This window comes from Macrobrachium rosenbergii, chromosome 48 (assembly GCF_040412425.1).
Source record: "Macrobrachium rosenbergii isolate ZJJX-2024 chromosome 48, ASM4041242v1, whole genome shotgun sequence".
NCBI lineage: Eukaryota > Metazoa > Arthropoda > Malacostraca > Decapoda > Palaemonidae > Macrobrachium > Macrobrachium rosenbergii.
In genome coordinates, this window is record NC_089788.1 from 19,081,538 (window position 1) to 19,101,586 (window position 20,049).

Consider the following 20,049-nt stretch of genomic DNA (forward strand, 5'->3'; position numbering starts at 1 on the left):
TTCATTCCGTGTACTGTACCTCCAATCATTTTCTCCTTCTTCCATCTTGCTTTTCACCCTCTCCTAACAATTGTTTCTTTGTGCAACTGCGAGGTTTTCCTCCTTTTACACCTTTAAAACCTTCTTTATTCTCAATTTCCCTTCCAGAGCTGAACGACCTTAAAGGTCCCATCGCTTGGCCTTTGACCTTAATTTTATGTTCCATTCCATTCCGTATCCAAAACGGCGGGTACTTGCGGTCTTTGTATATTTCATGAGAATGTCTGTTTTAAATTAATAGAAAAATCCATTTACCTATTTCACCTTTGGTGCTAAAGAAGGTTTACAATAAGCAAAAAGTAAAATTTTGTCAGGTAAGCTTAAATGAGTGCATCAGTGCCTTTGAAAACTATATGGGTCGTTATTATCCTCGATGAACTGATATTCAAACTTAGTGAATATGGGATAAGTAGACATAACCACAGGAAAACTGCTGTCGCTGTAGATTCCTGTATAATCCTGTACCCTTAAAATGAGCATTATAAAAACAATTAAGATAAAATATATATAAAAGTTGGAGTCTTCATGCTTCTATAAACCATGTCAAATTCATAAAACTGCCCCACACCAAAGAGGCAATCCAGAACGCAATAACAGGAGTAATAATATAAAACCAGGTCAACACAGCCTTAATAAGAGCGGCATGAAACCAAGGTCAACATTAATTACAATTTTGATTAAATAAAAGTTTCATCAATGCGATAGTGGCACGAAATTGGGGGGAACCATTTTGCCGATTAAAACCACAGTTCTTTTGTACCAGTTTGTCAAATACAGTGGATTACAACTTCGTTTTTGTGCACAGTTTATCTCTTTATTTATTCATCTTTGGCTTTATTAAGTGCTGATATTGTTCTTTGTTCCTGGCTTTGTTGGTATTCCTTGAACAATAAAACTTAAACAGTAAAAGGGAAAGGATATATATATATATATATATATATATATATATATATATATATATATATATATATATATATATATATATATATATATATATATATATATATATATATATCCTATTATATATAATCAATGTCTACAACCGTCCTTTAATATCAATTCATCTATACTGAGAATAATATATTTTCATATATGTTATCGAAAGGGAATTTTTAGTTGATAATAAGTCCACCGTCAACTCAACCAGCGACGGACGATTTGAATCAGGACTAAAGTGACACACTAACGAACTAAAAATTCCTTCGATGGAATATGAAAATATATTATAATAGAATAAGTGATTGATAATAAAGGACCTATAATATATATATTTATATTTATATAATATATGATATGATAAATAGTCATATATATATATATATATATATATATATATATATATATATATATATATATATATATATATATATATATATATATATATATATATATATATATATATATATATATATATATATATATATATTTTACGTGTGTAGAGGTCTTGGTTGATCATGTATTATTCAATTTACGTAATTTTACGGCCTGCAAACCAAGATTACACGTAACCTGTCACTTGAAGCCAAAAGTTAACCTCAAAGACAGACGTTAATTAGCCAAAGGTCGCCAGTTAAGGGTTATTAACCTTAACAAAGAATATTTGAGATGAATTTGATTTTAAACGCAACGGTTCTTCCAAACATTCGGACGCGAGGCATACAAAAGCATCGAGATTTAACCTGATTTTTGCTTACCCTAAATCCTAGGTATTTTACTGGAATAATGGGGTTGAAGCTAACAATAAAATAATTTGGCTTAATCTAGACTTCGTGAACACATATACCCTAAGTGGTGGCTGAAGGGGGAACAAAGGAAATTTGAAATACAGAAACAAAGGATAAAAAGAATGGGCGAAGTTTTGAACAAGAAAGAGACTTTACCTTAGGACGAAAATTGTGCGACATCAACGACAGACGTGGAGTTCTTGCAATTGTTTCTTCACTTCACTAATAGAATAATAGACAAAGAAAGGGGGAAGAGGTCCAACTGGACGTGTTATCTCCCGAAAGCTTGGTTCTCTCTGTGAAGTTCCCTGACCGAGCCTGGGTCAGAACAGGGCCCACCAGGTGTCCACGTTCTTGTTTTCAAAACATTCGCCAAGAGACAGGTAGAAAGGAAAAAGGGCTGTAGGACCACCTATTTTTAAGGCTGATATTGGAAATTTTTCCTATAGGGGAAAAATGGCCTAAATGCTACCTATCCTTCTCCAACGGACGTTAAAATTTTGAACTGAAGATGCACCTATATAGACAATGTCTTTTTGCCGGTCTCAGTCAGGCTGATATTTTTACAATCAAAATTTACGAGGGCGAACAGCAGTAATATTTATAAAAGCTCCCCATTAAGAGGGCCTTCACTCCTTTTCGGGCGTGAAGGTCTATACTAAGCAAGCTGTTCGCCTCTCTAGTAGGTTACTCTCCTTCCCCCTGAGCAGATTAGTCCTGGTTAGCCTACCTAGCTACAGAACTACCTAACCCTAGATAGGATATGAGCTGTAATCACTACTTAACCTAATTCTAATAGTACTAGAAGGTGCTCACGGTTATTATAGGCTACCTCCTACAATCATGATGTGTTTTAGACCTAGCCTAGTGGTACATTCTATGATATTCCCAGCCTAACCTATCCTAACCGACCGTAGCACCAACATAAGAGTTAATATTCTAACTAAATTACAACATGGTTTATGTTTAATACAATTAAAATTTACTAGTTAATTCATGAGGGTTGCCTCATATGATAAATGGGTGCCTCACTGAGGTCTTAGGCCATCACGTGTCACGAGCATCGTGGCTCGTTTCACAATAGTTAAGATTACTGAAATTAGTTAGGCTACTTACATGATTACTGCGGCTCGGTGGTAAGTGGAAAGAACAAGGTTACTAAATTGATGTACCGTACTTTAAGGTGGCCTAGGCTAGTACAATGAAAGGAAGAGATCACACTGGCTACCTCCTCTGGGCAAGGGGCCAGGATCACTCTTAGATGTTAGGGCACTGTGCCGAGAGGGCACTAGTGCCAGGATGAGCTTATAGCTCGGCAACTACTGGGCTCTCTTCCGCCCCCTCTTCTTCTTCTTCGGTTTCCTCCAAGGCCTATCAGTAGCTGGCCTAGCAGGTGATGAGAGCACCGACTCGGGGACAGGCCAGAAGGGCTAGCAGGCGCGAAGTCAGGGGCAACTGCAAAAGCTGCGGGAGGACTCCCTACTCCGGCTGCTGCGACAACCGGAGCGAGAGCGATCTCGACTTCTGCGTCCGAGGATGCCAGTTCCTGGTCTTCCAAGGGAGGGGTACCATTTCGATCCTCCAGGGTTCATCCCCTGGAGTCAAATTTCTGCAAAGAAGAATCTTGCAAAGAAGAAGTTTCGGTGCTGGAGGCTCTCCAGTCGCGATGATCAACTGCATGGGGAATCCTAAATCTCCGGAGGAGGATTCGCCTCATGATTTAGACCCGGCATAGGGCCTTTTCCACTGGTAGCTCAACGTCCGTGGGCGGACGGAGTCTGGCACTGCTCAGTGCTCGCAAGTGGCACTGGCAGCAGTTGAGGTCAGGCATGCCTGACAAGGGGTCCGGAGGTGCACACCTCTCGGACGACTTGGGTTTGGCTGCGGCAGAGATTCCTGCCCCAGCAGGAGATCGTAGCCTCTCCTGAGTTTTGTTCAAAATCCGCTGGGCGTTGCTTGCTTGGGCAGCCCTCCCAATTTGTGGAGTGGTCTGCCCGCTTGCACGTCCTGCAGCGGTACTGCTCCTCCTGAATCTCTCTTCGCGGAGGGGGAGGACCTCTTGGTGGGCCAGCCCTTCAAGATTGGAGAGGGCTAGGCCTGAAATAGGTTTATTTTATGCCCCTTCCGCGGACCACTTTGGTGGGCGGAAGGTGGAGGTTTGTCATTTTTGGGAGTTACAACTGGGGCCTCCGTGGAGGAGGTAACGTGGCTGCGGAGTGGCGGTGGTGACGGGCTTCCGCAGAGAAGATCCCGACCCAACAAGAAGACCACTCCGGGCCGACGATCCACCTACCACGCCGAGGCGGTGGGGTATCGTGCCCCAAGGTGTCATAACCTGGAGTTGGACAGTAGGAACGGTGATGGTGTGGCCCTCTATCCACTTCATTTCCCACCGGGTTTCTTCGTCAACCATGGCACCGGCTGGCACTTGGGCCCTGGCATCAGGCTAATATCTGCCGCAGTGTCTACTGTGACCGGAAGGGTCACTGGGCAGGCTAGTGCTCTGAAGAGGGGCCACCGAGATGAACTGGGTTTCCAGTCTCTCGGGGTAAAGGATCCGGTGCGACCAGCAGCAGAAAATGAAGTGCTGATTAGGTTGACAAATTTGGTGGTGGGGACATGATGTGGACAGGCCGGAGATCCAGCATTGTAGTGGCTAGCAGCCCCACAGGATTTGCATGGGCCTTTTGGATGGGCTCGGTGGCCTGCAGTAACTGTTGGAGGAGAGGGCTGAGCGGATGAATCGGGAGCGGAGTTCTGGCTGGTAGGGTTAGGCTGCTTATTAGTGCCGAGTTTGTATCGGCACTCAGCTTCAGCGTGGCCCCCTTCTTGCAATAGTTGCACATGGTCTTGCTAGGCAGTCCATTCTTCTTCTGCGAGTGGAGTTCGAGAGGTAGGCCGGAGGGATGATTCGCTTCTGAGAGGTGCTATGCGACTGATTGAAGGTTTCCACACGAATCAGCCATGCGACAAGCTTCCATAAGTGTGGAGGGCTGCTTATCGTTAAGATATACCGCAAGGGGCCCTGGCACACATTGGAAAAGGTCTTCTAGCATGGTCCGATTGAAGAGATCCTCAAACGCCGTGCAGGCCAAGGAGTCGAACCAGCGCGTACCGGACTGGGTTTTGTGACATGCCCATTCCGTCCAAGACCAGCCGACTTCCTTGGCAAGACCTCGGAACCGTTGTCTCCATTTTTCTGGGGTTATCTCGTAGGCCTTTGTAATGACTCTACGAACTTCCGCCATGTTGCCTCTCTGGCTCTTCTCCAGTGAGCGAAAATTGCCTTGGCTTTTCCTCCATATGCTTGGCTAGTATTAAGGCTCTCTCCGTCTCCGTGGTGCTGTAGTTATCGAAAAGAGCCTCGATCTCCTCCAGCCATGCTTCTGGCTCGTCCTCAGTCCACTTGGGGACTAGGAATTGATGCTCGAAATTGGAGCGTTTGATGCAGCAGGTGTAGGACTGGAGGCTTGATGGCTAGCCATAGCTTCGGCATTCTCCATTTTCGCTCTCTCAAGCTCGAGCTCCTTCTCCTTTAGGGCTAACTCAGTTTCCTTTGCAGGCTAACTCATGCTGTCTCCTTCTCTTTCTTCTCTTTCCTCTTCATATTGCCTTTGCTCGGCTTCATCACCCTTCTTCTTCATACTTCCTCTCTGCTCTTCCTCTGCTCCGTCTTTCTTCCTTCTCCCGCTTGGCCAAGTCGTCCACTTGCTCCTTAACCCAGGTAGTAAGTTCCGAGCCGGTGAGACCTGCCGCCGTCCCCAGCCCCAGGAAAGTTTTTTATAATGCTCTGCTGCCATGGTTCTGGTGGGGAAGGGCGTCTAACCGGGTCGAGTGGGCGCATTTGGGCAGCGAGGAAGTGTCTCTTCAATGACGTGGCACCCTTTCAAAAGGTGGCACTGTAGTTTGGGTGTGCCGTGTACAGGTCACACTGGTGGCACTCAGTATCCCTAGGCACTGGTGCAGGTTAGGTTCCAGAAGAACCTTCTCTTCTGTGTTCCCTTTGGTTTTGTTTTATTTATTTTTCTGGATTCTGCTTGGTGGCACTTATGGTGCCAATGTGTTCCTAGGGACCCTCTACTGGAGTCCAACTAGGCTATATGGGAGGAAAGGCACTCTACACCCCTGCAGAGTGCAACAATCGAATGAGAGAGAAAGGGAGGTAAAGAGAGAGAGAGAGAGAGAGAGAGAGAGAGAGAGAGAGAGAGAGAAGTAAGCTATTCAAGTGATGACAGTGCTGCAAATTATTGGCACTGTGGAATAAAGTGAATTTGGTTTTTTTTTTTTTTTTTTTTAAAGATCCTCGTGAGTGGCTGGTCCCAGTGCTGGCCCCTTCTTTTTTCAGAGGGTGAAAACTACTGTTTGCTTCGGTCTGGATAGCAGGCCTCACTCGTGACCGACAGTTTATCACTGTATTGTAATTACTCTTAACTTGTCCTCATCTATTGTGGGACAGAGGTGTTTCTTTTATTTGGTTTAAGTATTCGAATTAATTAGCCTAGTGTCGGCCGTTCTTTTCTTTGAAGAGGGTCACGTACACTTAGGTTAGGAATGCTTACTTGAATGACGAGAGAGAGAGAGAGAGAGAGAGAGAGAGAGAGAGAGAGAGAGAGAGAGAGAGAGAGAGAGATTTTCAATCAGCGAATTTCTTGCTGCTTGAGAACATGTAAACAAAGATTTTATACATGCACAATGGCATGGATCTTAATAAAATGATATAGATGCGTCGTCTTGGCTTCCTTAGGGATTACTTTATTATCTTAATTTTCCTGGGAGCCGACGTCACAAAAGTTTATCGTAAAATTTTAAATTTTCTTTATATGATTTTATAGTAGGTATTCGTATAGGAACTTGTTATTACTCCTAACTAAGGCCTATCTTTCCCTGCCTAAATTATCTTTTGTTTTTTTTCCTTGTCTAGCTAAGATATTAGGAGGTGGGTTCGCTAAAAAAGCAAAAAAAAAAATATGCCCCAAGAGTGGCTCGGAGCAGAGTCGTCACAACAGGAATGACAATAACAAGGTCGTTGAGATGGCGGCCAAGGTCCCGTTAGGCCTAAATTTCAAAACAACCTCGGCTGTGAAAGGAAACCCCAAATGGCCGTTCTCTCACAAACAGTTCGAACAATTTCAAAACAACCGCGACAACACGCGGAGGAATCCAAGATGTATTTTCTTTTAGCACAAATTCAAAACAACGAACGAAACAAATGCAGGTATCCAGATTTTACTTTAAATATACCAATCATGCATAGTGTTTTACGTTACGGATGGAAAACTAAATTACCAAACAACTTTGTGTCTTTTGTTATCGTATTCTCACCCGGACATTAAACAAAGAATGAAAAGAGAAATGCTAGCTTGCCTGCGTAAATTTACGTTGTTGAACTGTACCTTTATTGTAAAATTACTATTTCAGTTCGTTTGCTACTTCACTGACACGGTTTTGAATGATTCCGCTATATGCAAACAATAACGATCGGAATTGCCGACGCGATTAGTATATTACTTTGTGTATATGAACTGGGCTCCGCGATTCGGCCTTTGAGATTCGTTACTTGAACGACTTGACTCACGATCCGAACACGGTAAAATGTCCTTGTCTTAAACGTTATAAATTATGACTCTGCTCTCGACGCACCCTTTCCTACCTACGCTAATTCTCGCTACACTTGTTATATAACTATTCTCTTTACTGCTTATTATTATGCCTGGTTCCTTGTTTGGAAGAATGAAATGGAGTTCGATATCTGACTTTTTTTTTTTTTTTTTTTTTAATGTAATTTTAATTTCCTTTTCTCAGATTCTTTCTCTAAAATGTACTTTTAGATTCTACGCAAGGTCGCCAATGTTACGTGTGAAGGTCTTGGTTGATCATGTATTATTCAATTTACGTAATTTTACGGCCCTGCAAACCAAGATTACACGTAACCTGTCACTTGAAGCCAAAAGTTAACCTCAAAGACAGACGTTAATTAGCCAAAGGTCGCCAGTTAAGGGTTATTAACCTTAACAAAGAATATTTGAGATGAATTTGATTTTAAACGCAACGGTTCTTCCAAACATTCGGACGCGAGGCATACAAAAGCATCGAGATTTAACCTGATTTTGCTTACCCTAAATCCTAGGTATTTTACTGGAATAATGGGGTTGAAGCTAACAATAAAATAATTTGGCTTAATCTAGACTTCGTAAACACATATACCGTAAGTGGTGGCTGAAGGGGGAACAAAGGAAATTTGAAATACAGAAAAGAAAGGATAAAAAGAATGGGCGAAGTTTTGAACAAAAATCGACTTTACCTTAGGACGAACGTTGTGCGCATCAACGACCGAACGTGGAGTTCTTGCAATTGTTTCTTCACTTCACTAATAGAATAATAGACAAAGAAAAGGGGAAGAGGTCCAACTGGACGTCTTATCTCTCCGAAAGCTTGGTTCTCTCTCTCTGTCGTTCCCTGACCGCCTGGGTCAAAACAGGCCCACCAGGTGTCCACCGTCTTTCTTTTAAAAACATTCGCCATGAGACAGGTAGATTAGGAAAAAAAGGACTGTAGGACCACCTATTTTAAAGGCTGATATGGGAATTTTCCTATAGGGTATAAAAATGGCTAAATGCTACCTATCCTTTCTCCAACGGACGTTAAGGTTTGAAACTGAAGATGCACTCCTATATAGACAATGTCTTTTCCCTTTACTCAGTCAGGCTGATATTTTTACAATCAAAAGTTACGAACGTATTAACAGCAGTAATATTTGTAAAAATATATATATATATATATAATATTTATAAATATATATATATATATATATATATATATATATATATATATATATATAAATATATATATAAATATATATATATATATATATATATATATATATATATATATATATATATATATATAATATGTATATTTAGATATATATATATATATATATATATGCCTGTATGCTAAAGGCAATATTTTCCCTTTCATAATCTTTGTTGTAATTATCAACCCTTTGATACAATATGATTCTTTAATACTGATATTTCATATTTTCTCATTTCTACTCTCAGTCTTCCTTCAAAACTCTATATATAGGATACATTGATGTTTCCATTTATTTCAGACTAAAGGTCCGTTTAGAGACTGTGTCGCATTACTTGATAAGGAAATTATATAAGAACTGTGAGATTTACATCAAACATTCCATTTATAGCTATCATGGCTTGTTCCAGACAGGTTTTCAGGGTTGTTAATATTATATTTACAATGCTTTAGTTTCCTAGGAGGGTGGTTAATTATTTACATTATGTTTACATAATATGTTATTACATAATTTATCTACATTATTGCCTTGTTTGACCATTCTACTTCTAATTCTTATGTTGCTAATGAAATTATTTATTTCTTCTTCTTTGGTGTTTGAGGTATTGTTTTGCCATGAACCTTGAACCTGTCTCCCCTTTCAACATATATATACTCTGTTTAGTTTTCCCTTATGCATACATACACACATAAACACACACACACACATATATATATATATATATATATATATATATATATATATATATATATATATATATATATATATATATATATTATTATATTATTAGCAAGAATTCGCTAGCAAATTACCTCCCCCCCCTTTGTTGTTGTTGGTTGTTCATTTACTGCCAGCCGGCCGATCGATAGACCATCTGTCTATCGACTTAAAAACAAGGGTTAAAAGATTAAAGGCGCTCCCATTTTTGATAAAGATCTTTCCTTCGAGGCAAAAGTAATCTGGCTTGGGTGTTTCTCTTACAGGCCAAAACCTCCCCTGCGGGCAGCAGGTGCAATGAGTCAAAGCATCTGTGTTGGGCGCACCCCTGTCCCATAGGAGGGGATAAAAGGCAAAAGCCCACGAGGTCTCGACACACACGCGGGCTGGAAGATATGGAGTGAACTTGTGAAGACGTCCTCAACACCTGGCCCCACCGATGCCCTTGCATCCTAACCACGTGGCCCTTCCCAAAGTATACTTCTCCTCGTGCCCTTCAACCGTATTCCTCGAGCCCACACGCCATTGCTTGGAGTTTCGAGGAGTCCCCATCGCCTTGCCCCTTTACGGAAGCCCTTGCATCTCACCACGTGGAAGAAACTCGTCCTCGGAAATCGCAAGTCATCCACGGACCGCCTTCTACACGCCCTCGGAAAATCTGCTAAGGTAAAGTGCCCTGGAAGAGCCCCATTTCAGTCACGCTTTTTGTCTCGTAATATTTTCTTAAAGAGAAAGCCAGAAATCTCCCTTGTCTAATGTCCGTGCGCCTCTTGCATCGGCAGTATTAATTCTTTATTACTCCTTTGGCACCCTCAGTGCAGCTTCGAATTCATTATTCTTTTGTCTATTTTCATTACTGGCGTATAATGTGCATATCTCTCATTTCAGAGGATCCTATTTCGTGGAAGCTTCTCGGACTGTGTCTGGAATCCCCAGTTTCATTCAATCCCGTAGGAATCTCCTTCAGGATAGTAATCTACTTGAGTTCCTCTTTCCCGTACTGATATCATTTATGTAAATACACTCCTTTAAATTTGCCCACGTGTTTTACGTAATATTTCCCTCAGTAACAAGAGCCCTAAGCTCATATGAAATTCTCCTTTGTTTTCCTCTTTTTTTACGTTTTCCCGTACCCACAAAGTCAGAATCACAAAATTAAATTAACTTAAATTGTTGCTACCTGTCTCACAGAGCATATTTCAAACTAAAACCACGGAAAAACGTAAAAATGGCGACCTGGCCATAGATCTCGTTTTGCAGTTGCAGTTCCCTAGTGTTGCTTTATTGCATTTGCAACTTGCCAGATCAGCTATTAGCAAAGCTAAGCTGGGTACGAGACAATTACGAACCTTATGTGTAAAACCAGCACACAGATCCAGAAAATTCCACGTAAGTAATATGTTAATCTTAGCAAAACCTTTTTACAATCGTGACTGTTCCTAGGAATTAGAAATAGGGACGCATGTAATCACTGAGAGAAAAGAACCGTATTAGATTCGTTAATGCATGCCTTTCAGGATAGGTAGTTAGAAATAACCAGTGCTAACCATCCTTTGCTTCGAGGAATAATAGTGAAAATTCCTCTGTGTTAAAATCCTTTGCCATATTCTTGCTTCGAGGAATAGTGCGAAAAAGAAATTCCTCTGTGATAACTTTTACTTCGCATTTCGAATTAGCGAACTGTTATTTAGGCGCGAATAAAATTCCCACGTGGGACACGACGAAGTCAGCTTGCATTGCTGAAAATTCTCTCAGTGTAGTTAGAATTCGAGTTAGGTGTTAGGAAAGCGAAATTTAAACTCCGCTTATAGGGAAAATTACTAGGCCGTTGTACTGTTATCCTCTCAGACGACTGGGAAATTCCCGGAATCCCAGACGGTATATAAATATACGGGTTCATTCACCCAGAATCTAAAAATACCTCCGGTGTTGGCCAAACGACCTGCACCCCCACCCCGCCCATGCCCGCGTGTGTAGCATTTTTTTTTTTCCCCATTCATTTCCCAGCATACATTTTTCTTTGGGTTTCCGTTAGTAATTTCTAAGTCCTAAGGGACGAATCGTAATTCAAGTCCTAAGTGACTCCTAAAATTCTACGTCGACGTGGCGAGAATTCCTCCCAATTCCACAAATTCCAAGTCCTAAGTGACTCCTAAAATTCTCCTAAAATTCAGTCCTCAGAGACTCCTAAAATTCTACGTCGCACGTGGCGAGAATTTCTCCAAATTCCAGTCCTCAGAGACTCCTAAAATTCTACGTCGACGTGGCGAGAATTTCTCCAAATTCAGTCCTTAGAGACTCCTAAAATTCTACGTCGCACGTGGCGAGAATTTCTCCAAATTCCAGTCCTCAGAGACTCCTAAAATTCTACGTCGCACGTGGCGAGAATTTCTCCAAACTCCAGTCCTCAGAGACTCCTAAAATTCTACGTCGCACGTGGCGAGAATTTCTCCAAATTCCAGTCCTCAGAGACTCCTAAAATTCTAGTCGCACGTGGCGAGAATCCTCAAACTCCAGTCCTCAGAGACTCCTAAAATTCTACGTCATGCGTGGCGAGAATTTCTCCAAATTCCAGTCCTCAGAGACTCATACAAAAATTCTACGTCGCACGAGGCGAGAATTTCTCATTCCTGCGGGAACCCAAAATTAAGTCCTTTTGAGACATTATATAGTGTAGTTCACACACATCTAAGCCCTTACGGGACTGATCATTCTAGTTCGTTAGAACAACTCCTTAACTTCACGCTACAGCCGGCCAAGTCCGAGCGTGACAAAATCCAACTACGCCTTCCGAGACGCATATTAAAACTCGTTCGCCAAGAACAACCACGTCTTTCAAGACACATCCAATTTTAACAAAGAGTCTTTTCAGACATATCCTATACCCATTATTCCAAGATGGCTAATACCAGAGCCCAACAAAACGAGGATTTCAAATTCTACATGTCCGCTGGGAAGGACATGGGACTATCGGGCAAGATCTGAGAGCATGGGTTCAAGAGCGAGTGGACGATGCCAAGGCGGAGAGAGCAAGAGAACGTGAAGAGAGAGAGAGAACGTGAGAAGAGAGAGGGGCAAGAATTGCCCAAGAGCAGGAGAAGGATAAGGAACGTGAGGGAGAGAGAGGGAACGAATTGCCCAAGAACAACGAGAGGAAAAAGAACGAGAGAAGGATAAAGAACGTGCAGAGAGGGAGAGAGAACGTGAGGAGAGAGAGAGAGAACGCGCCCATGAGCTCCAGGTGCTAGAACGACAGCACGCCACCCCCGCCCCTGCCGCGGGGAATGAGTGCCCTCAGCCAAGCTCACTCGTTCATGCCAAAATGGACGGAGTCCGAACCTGAAGTATGGCTTGAAAGGGCCGAACGAGTCCTGGAGTGCTGCGATCTCTCCCCGCGAACTCTCCCTTGTTCTCACTAAATTCCTGGGCGGAAAGGCCCTCGTTGCCTACCACGCCCTTCCCCTGCAGACGATCGGGAAACTGGGAAGCCGTACGCCAAGCAGTTACGAAAGCGCATACGAGATTACCCCGAGCGGTGGAGGAGACGTTGGAGAGAGCAGCCCAGAGAAGCAGGCCAGACTTGGTCCGATTGGGCGTACCATTCGGAGCGGGCGTTGACAAAATGGCTCGATTCCGAAGGAGCCACTAACACCGCCGAGGTACTCGAGCGGTTTAAATTCGAGCATTTCCTGCGCTACGCCCCTCCTGCCCTCGCCACTCATATAGTGGAAAAAGCCCCACCAACACTCACCGAGTGTTGCCGAATAGCAGACATGTGGGAAACTCACCACCCTCAAGAAGGATCCATGGGGCGGAAGATAAATCCCCCGTCCCTCCTCGGAGGTTCAAATTCCAACAAAAATGGGAACTCGGGCAAGCCCCTAACTTGCCATTATTGCAAGAAAACGGGGCATTCTTCGAACAGTGCCGGAACAAGAAACCGGCTCCTCTCTCTCCCGAAAACCGACAAATAACTCGCCTCGCGCCCTCACAGGGGCAGCGCGGAAAGACTTTAGCCAGACCTTTTTGCACGGCGTGCAAGGTCTATGGCCATTCTCCCGCATGGGCAAAATGCCCACGCAATAATAAATAAATACTCCCACCGTCGCCTTGGCCGTCACAGATCCCCAGTCATTAGGCCCTCCCGCCGAAGGGCCCGTATACGTGGCCTCCACGAGGTAGCGAGCCCGCGCGCCGAGTCACTGCTTTCGAGGACTCGGGCGCACAAATCTCCCTCATCCGAAGGGACAGAGTTCCCTACGGAGCTATCGTCAATAGACGAAAACTCGTCACGATCGAGGGAATAAATCAATTTAAATGATACTCCCTACGGTCCAATTGAGAGTCTCACGACCTCACCAATCCAAAATGTGCAATCTTGCAGTAGCAAGCCATCTCCCGGAGGCTATGACGTCATCCTGGGACAGGACTTTCCAGTCCCCACCGAAATCACGACAATCTAGGGGTCCACGTTCCCGAATCATTCCGCGGGCGCGAGTAATCCTCCCCGCTTCTCCTCAGTCAAGACTGGCGCCCCTAGGTACCAGAAGGACGTGCAGTCCCCACCAGTGCCACCTGAGTACAATGTACAGTGGCCCCCTCGATCGGTTCCCGATCCCATTCCAGTGCCCGGCCCTGCCTCAGTGCCAGTGCCAGGGCCCCAATCAAATCTCCCTTCAGGAGATGACAAATTCCTGCCGGTGCCACTTGCATGCCCCGAGCAGGGCCAAGCTCTCGTCCGTCCTGACCGACGAGCCCAAGAAACCTCTGATAGCGCCTGACTCTGCCCCTAGTGCCAACGCCAGAGCGCTACGCCGATCTCCATTCACGGGATCCAACTCAGGACCCCCTCTCTTCCCCCGGCCTGGCACCGCTACCAGCGTCGGTCAGAGAGACGGTTCCTCCCGACCACCGCGGAAGCTCACCTGCAGGTGCGGCCTCGCAACCCGTGCCTGAGCTGGTCATCGTTACCTGCGAGCCGCTCACGCCACCCCGACCGCCTCCTCTCTGCCTCAGCCCGTCGCCGACGCAATTGCAAGTCAGGATTCTGCCATATCTCACCTGGCCGATGAACTACAAGAGCCGCGACGGATCATGGTAGAACCCAAGCACGAACACCCCTGCGTCAGCTGTCGCATCAGCAGGCCCAGGTGGTACTCCATGCCGCCCTCCGGTCGCGGGCCCTCCGCTTCCCCGGCCGAGGACGACTGTCCCATTAAGAAAGACTCGAGGCGAAATTACCACGGGCGTGGGACATTCCAGGTAATTTACAAAGAGCTCTAGAGCTCCCATGGCACCTGTGCCACCATTTCATTTTTCGAAGGTCTTGGCACCCCTAATCCAGAAGGGGATGTCAGACCCTCCTCTATCTTCTTCCGTTCCTCAGGAACTGCTATCTCTTACCATCCTCTACTAATCTTCCCTTAAATTATCCCCACAAGAGGCAATTAAATACGGGATACCATTCCCCACACAATGTATAAATCATTAAGAATAACAGAGTGAGAAGTGGCACGCCCTTGCGCCCATACCTTGGCACCGGGCGTGCGTGTCAGCCCCTCCTGAAGGAGTCGCGCCTTCGGGTGCACTTTCCTCGCCCTGGGACTGAAGTGATAGTCCGGGCCGTAATTTATAGGCGTAGGACGATAAATTCCGCCTAACACAATAAAACCCTCACTCTTTTTCCCTTAGCTCTTCTGCCAATATCATTTACTTTCTTTTAGTCATTTAGTTATCTTTATTTTAATGAATCATGAGTCATAAACTCTTGCCCTTGTGATTTAAATGCCCCTTTGTAAGCTCTGAGGGACGTGTCCCGCCTTTCATATGCGGTCAAGTTTCATTCGTAACGTCTTGGTAATTTTCCTTTTTGTTATTATTATCCCTTTTCCCCCTTCCATTTCCTTCCAAGATCTCTGTTTGTCCTACCCCACATCTTTTGTCTGCTCGCCCCGTCATAACATTGAGTAGGCAGTGGACGCATAAAATTAGCGTAGTTTAAGGTTAGCGAATTAAAACCTCGCGAATACTCTCGCCCGCATACGACTGTCAAAAATCCGGTGTGTGGGTCATCCCTCACCTCGCGTTGAACGATAGCTGAGCCAAGTACGTTAAAACGAAGATAAATTATCAATGCGAATATGTATAGTCATTACAGTATCGCGTAAAAGGGGATGTCATTTACAAAAATAAACGCTGTTTTTCATTTACACAGCCTCTTCAAGGCAGATTGTACTAACCGCATGCATTTTATCTAAAATTAAGTAACCGTGTATTTTAATTCTTGAACAATAACCTTTCTTTTCATTTGTTGGCCATAGCCTCATATACGTGGTCCTATAATCTTAATTAATTCACAATTGTTCGAGTCACATTATAAAGTTACCAGTGGGTAACCAAATCTAAAGTAATTATTCTTTTGCAAGTGTTTAAATCACTTTGCGTTCTGTTAACGAAAATTGTCCCAATGTGTTATTAAAAGTAATGTCTCAGCTTCATAAAACCCTTAGGAGTAAAGTTCATTGCAAGGCAGAATGTAGAGTAACGTAAAGCATTTGCCGCTCATTCTTGAATATCGATGTACACACCGAAGGAGGTATGTACATCATCTTGTATGGGGAGGTATTATGATTAGCAAGAATTCGCTAGCAAATTACCTCCCCCTCCTTTGTTGTTGTTGGTTGTTCATTTACTGCCAGCCGGCCGATCGATAGACCATCTGTCTATCGACTTAAAAACAAGGGTTAAAAGATTAAAGGCGCTCCCATTTTTGATAAAGATCTTTCCTTCGAGGCAAAAGTAATCTGGCTTGGGTGTTTCTCCTACAGGCCAAAACCTCCCCTGCAGGCAGCAGGTGCAATGAGTCAAAGCATCTGTGTTGGGCGCACCCCTGTCCCATAGGAGGGGATAAAAGGCAAAAGCCCACGAGGTCTCGACACACACGCGGGCTGGAAGATATGGAGTGAACTTGTGAAGACGTCCTCAACACCTGGCCCCACCGATGCCCTTGCATCCTAACCACGTGGCCCTTCCCAAAGTATACTTCTCCTCGTGCCCTTCAACCGTATTCCTCGAGCCCACACGCCATTGCTTGGAGTTTCGAGGAGTCCCCATCGCCTTGCCCCTTTACGGAAGCCCTTGCATCTCACCACGTGGAAGAAACTCGTCCTCGGAAATCGCAAGTCATCCACGGACCGCCTTCTACACGCCCTCGGAAAATCTGCTAAGGTAAAGTGCCCTGGAAGAGCCCCATTTCAGTCACGCTTTTGTCTCGTAATATTTTCTTAAAGAGAAAGCCAGAAATCTCCCTTGTCTAATGTCCGTGCGCCTCTTGCATCGGCAGTATTAATTCTTTATTACTCCTTTGGCACCCTCAGTGCAGCTTCGAATTCATTATTCTTTTGTCTATTTTCATTACTGGCGTATAATGTGCATATCTCTCATTTCAGAGGGATCCTATTTCGTGGAAGCTTCTCGGACCGTGTCTGGAATCCCCCAGTTTCATTCAATCCCGTAGGAATCTCCTTCAGGATAGTAATCTACTTGAGTTCCTCTTTCCCGTACTGATATCATTTATGTAAATACACTCCTTTAAATTTGCCCACGTGTTTTACGTAATATTTCCCTCAGTAACAAGAGCCCTAAGCTCATATGAAATTCTCCTTTGTTTTCCTCTTTTTTTTTTTACGTTTTCCCGTACCCACAAAGTCAGAATCACAAGGCTAAATTACCGTAAATTGTTGCTACCTGTCTCACAGAGCATATTTCAAACTAAAACCACGGAAAACGTAAAAATATATATATATATATGCATATATATATATATATATATATATATATATATATATATATATATATATATATATATATATATATATATATATATATATATATATATATATATATATGCATTATATATATAGATATATATGTATAATGTATATATATCTATCTATATATATATACATATATATATATGTACATATATATACATATATATGTATATATACATACAGATATATGCATATACAGTATATATTATATATATATATATATATATATATATATATATATATATATATATATATATATATATATATATATATTATGTATAGTATATATAAATGTATGTGCATGTATGCAGGATTGATTGATTGATTATAGCTACTGGGCACTGATCAGAAGTGTCAGTGTTCGGCCTTTAAGGCTGCGTGCCAGTGCAGTGACTTCTTTGCTTCTGCCGCTCTCTGTGAGCGACCTTTACAACAATTTGCGTGGCTTGGTCAGAGCCCATGGAATACAAAATTATAGAATGTAAATCAACCAATACCTTACGCACTACAGAGTAGTGCGTATGATACTAGTATAATACAGACGAGGTGTCTCTAAACTGTTCATGAAACATATTCTCATCTCTTATTCAATTAATTAGGAGACTTCACTGAACTTCCAGTAACAGTGCAACCGATGTAACGTGCAAGAACAGTGATAGATCAGCAACGAAGCTCAGATGGGGCTCTCAGACGGACGAAGATGGTGGAATTACCGAACATTATTCATAAAACTGAAAGCTTGATCGCAAGAAGATTGTATTTAATTTCCTTTGAAGAGGCAAGTCTTTCTCTTCTTGAGAATTTTTCGACGTTTTTCAATTTTCTCAATTTTGTTTTTTATATACGTTTGTTCTTCTTTGTCTGTATAGTATCGGGTAAAGAGAAATAATAGTAATCTGATGAAAAGACCAAAATGATAAATTTTGATAAATCAAACAGTGATGTAAACGACAAAAGTGCAGCAGCAGCATCATTTTATTTACTGTAGTCGATTAGACTTTAGTTTTAAAACCTTGGAAATTTTTCTTTAAGTAATTGCTATAATTTAATAATGATTTATATATATATATATATATATATATATATATATATATATATATATATATATATATATATATATATGTATATGTATGTATGTATGTATATATAAGCATTAAGCTACAAACGTCCTTTAATATCAATTCGCTCTACAGAAATAATATATTTTCATATATATTTTGAAGGGGAATTTTTAGTTGATAATAAGTTCGTCGTCTCGTGGGCTGAACCACGGAAAACAAGAACTCAGGACTACAGTGACGCGATTTTAACCACACGGACAACACTTTTGTAGTCCTGAGCTCTTGTCTTCCGTGGTTCGAGCCCATGAGACGACGAACTTATTGTCAACTAAATAATTCCCCTTCGGGTAACATATATGAAAATATATTATTTCCGAGGTAGAGCGAATTGGATATTAAAGGAGGTTTGTAGCTTAAAGATTGTATATCAATCACGGTGATGTGATAAAAATTTATATATATATATATATATATATATATATATATATATATATATATATATATACTATATATATATATATATATATATATATATATATATATAATATATATATATATATATATATATATATATATATATATATATATATATATATATATATATATATATATATATATATATATATATATATATATATATATATATATATATATATATATATATATATATATATATATATATATATATATATATATATATATATATATATTATATTTATTTATTTATTTATATGTATATATTTACACATACACACAACAGTTTTTTACTTTTAATAATTACAAAATCCTCTTAATAGAAAGCCACATCACTACAATAATTTAGAATGTTCTCTCTCTCTCTCTCCCTCTGCCATAACTCGAGGCCACAGGCAGCAGGGAGCCTAAGGAGAAGTGATAATCTTTTCCTTTATCCTGTCCCGAACGGAGGGTCTGAAATTAACAAAGAGACAGGACCTTCCCGGCGGGAAACAATTACGGGCCCAGATATCATTTCCACTAGAATTATCGGCCCTAGGCACTCTGTTATTTCTTCGTGTGCTTAACGCTTTCTAAATATCTGAGATTATATCTTGTACGGAGCGCAATAATAAGCTTAATACTTCCACAGAAAATTTCTTGCTGTTTTATACACACGCACACACACATATATGTATATACATATATACATGTATATGTATATATATATATATATATATATATATATATATATATATATACTGTATATATATATATATATATATATATATATATATATATACTGTATATATATATATATATATATATATATATATATATATATATATATATATATATATATATATATATATATATATATATATATATATATATATATATATATATATATATATATATATATATATATATATATATATATATATATATATATATATTGCGTGAGAGATATCACAAATTTAGAATTATAATTATTCCATTCGCTCTATCCTTACAGTAAAGAGGTGGACTATTTCAGTTAAAGAAGTGATTGCTATTCTTCGTGTTACGTAACATGGTGTCATTTGGAAAGGAATTAGAAATGGATCCGTTGTGGGTGAGTATTTAAAACAGCTATTGCGTAACAAGTGCTCGGAGCAAATTCAGTTTCAGCATAGTAAATAGAGGTGTAATCTACACTTGGGAGCAATCATCAGTAATTAGCAGAAACATTAGAATTAATCCACAGATCAACACGAAACTGCAGCTTTTCTCCTATAACCCGTGCCGTGTATTCTGTCTGTGTGTCTGTCGCTCAAGATCTCTCCATGGGTACACATACACGCACTCACACACAGACACACAAACACGCACACACATGTATAGATATATTGTATAAATGTGTATGT

At 41.4% G+C, this 20,049-nt stretch overlaps 1 long non-coding RNA gene across 1 annotated transcript; it reads left to right on the forward strand.

The window, feature by feature from the left end:
* Nucleotides 1–15,969: 15,969 nt before the first annotated feature.
* LOC136831704 (uncharacterized) lies at nt 15,970–16,893 on the forward strand. The gene is made up of 2 exons (XR_010850953.1): nt 15,970–16,521; nt 16,743–16,893. It is a non-coding gene; the product is annotated as an uncharacterized lncRNA (long non-coding RNA).
* Nucleotides 16,894–20,049: the final 3,156 nt, after the last annotated feature.